Here is a 2,219-nt window from a genome sequence, read left to right on the forward strand (position 1 = left end):
CAAGGTTCGAACAACACTCAAGAGTTAAGGAGATGCTATGGGAAAGTAAAATGGAATCCCTGGCGGGAAGGCAACATTCGTTTCTAGGAACATTACTGAAAAAAGTAGAAAGATTAGTATGTGAGCTGACTCCACAACGGTTCTATTGCCGCCGACATACGATTCGTCTATGGACCACGATCATAAGATAGAGAAATCAGGGCTCGTATGCAGGCATGTAGACATTAATTTTACCTCGTACTATTTGCGAGTGGAACAGGAAAGGAAATGAAAAGTGGTGATACAGGGCACCATCCGCCACGCACCGCATGGTCGCTTGCCGAATATGTATGTGGATAGACGGTAATCAGGATAGTACATAGTACACCAGAGGCATACACTAAGTCGGAATCAGAAAGAATGACAACAGCGCATGGCAGCCTGGATGGTCACCCATCCAAGTGCCGACCACGCCCTACAGCGCTTAACTTCGGTGATCTCGCGGGAACCGGTGTATCCACTGCGGTACGGCCGATGCCTTACGGTGTCAAAGGGACAACAAAATTTGGATGTAAGGTGTGACATATAGTCAAGTAAGAGGCAAGCGATACTTTAATAAATCTTAATTTTTTATTTATATACAGCTTTTATGGTAGGTGGGGAAAAGTTGATCATTTGATATTCAGCCGTTCAACATTATATATATATATATATAATTTTTCATTCCTTATTTCGAAGACTACATCGAAAAAAATGACACTGAGACACTGCGTGTATCAGCTCAGTTTTCTGTAGACACTACAGACACATGTGCATTACACGGGTGATTCCTATAAGGAACAAATCAAACAAGTTAATATACTCAAATGTTGCACTGTTGCAACATTTATAGATTACTAACCATTCAGTTAGCTACCCCTGCGAGCAGTTTTTTTCCAGCGCCCATAACACCAGTGTATAAATAAAAATTTCAAAACGTGCTGTCCGGAACGTAAGTAAGGTATTGGTCCTGTTCGTCGACTTTCTTGAACCATGTACAATTTCAAATTCGACAGAAATACTGTCATTAATATCACAGTATGTGGCTGCGACGAAACGTTATCTGTTACGATTCCTTCGGATAAGCTAGGTATGATCCGACTCTGTCTCAAGCTACGTAGGATGCGTTACTTCTAAGTGTCAGTTTACAACCCACTACTGTACCGTCTGCAATAATTTTTTCGTTCCCTCTTTCAAAGACTGTGTCTAAGAAAACGATACTGAGACAGTGTGTATGTCACCTAAGTTTTCCAGCTGTGTACAAAGAAGACGCACAAGTCTCGTAAATTAGTGAGCTCCGGGGCGAGTCAAACAATACGTAGAAAATCTGTGCGTGGCATCAGCTGGCAACAGTTGGCTCTCAGAAGCCACTGTACAGATTCAGGGAACAAGCAGTGGCCATTTCCTCTACGTGCTACCCACGCCTCACAACAACCTCACTCTGTTGGTTATCTGAACGTAAATGCATTCGCTGTCGCTCCGTTATCCCGGCACTCATGAAATGTTAGCCACTTCAGTGCCTATATACCAGATTACCTTTGTAACAACAACAGGTCAGTCTATAAACTGTCAGGCCTCTCATGTTACCCGCGACCTCAGTTTTCCATTTTTAATCTTTCCAGCTCATACATTGTCGATTACATCAATTTTTCTTTCCAGTGTCGATCTGTTTTTCACTGCTACACAGCGACCATGTAGTAAATGGAGTAGTGTTTCTACAGCCTTCACTTTAAGAATAGATGATTTTCGTTCTGACGTACACTGAAAGAGTAGTGTTTTAATTGTACTGAATTGACAAATGTATTCCTGAGAGCTTTCAGTTCTCCGCTTTTTGGTGCTGAGATTTTTCCCCTTTACCATATACAGTGTGTGAGTGTGCTACACGAATGATAATGACGTGCGGAGTATCCGCGCGGTCTGAGCTCGTCTTGTCACGGTCCGCGCGGCTCCCCCCGTCACATGTGTCTGTAGTATATACAGCATGACACCCTACATTAATATATTAAAAAGCAATTAAAAACGTACACTCAAATGACTGCAAATTATAAGCATGTTAATTCAGCATGTAAAGGGAGACTATTTCATTCTGTGGTCACTCGATTCACTGCACGTTGACTTACATAGCGAGGCTCAAAATTACATGTGATTTAAATAGTTTCGTACGTAGCTACTATTAAAAGACACCTGGAATGGAATGTTCA

General features: G+C 42.0%; 1 pseudogene; it reads right to left on the minus strand.

The window, feature by feature from the left end:
- Positions 1-400: 400 nt before the first annotated feature.
- Positions 401-518, minus strand: LOC126093142 (5S ribosomal RNA; annotated as a pseudogene).
- Positions 519-2,219: the final 1,701 nt, after the last annotated feature.

This window comes from Schistocerca cancellata, chromosome 7, assembly GCF_023864275.1.
Source record: "Schistocerca cancellata isolate TAMUIC-IGC-003103 chromosome 7, iqSchCanc2.1, whole genome shotgun sequence".
NCBI lineage: Eukaryota > Metazoa > Arthropoda > Insecta > Orthoptera > Acrididae > Schistocerca > Schistocerca cancellata.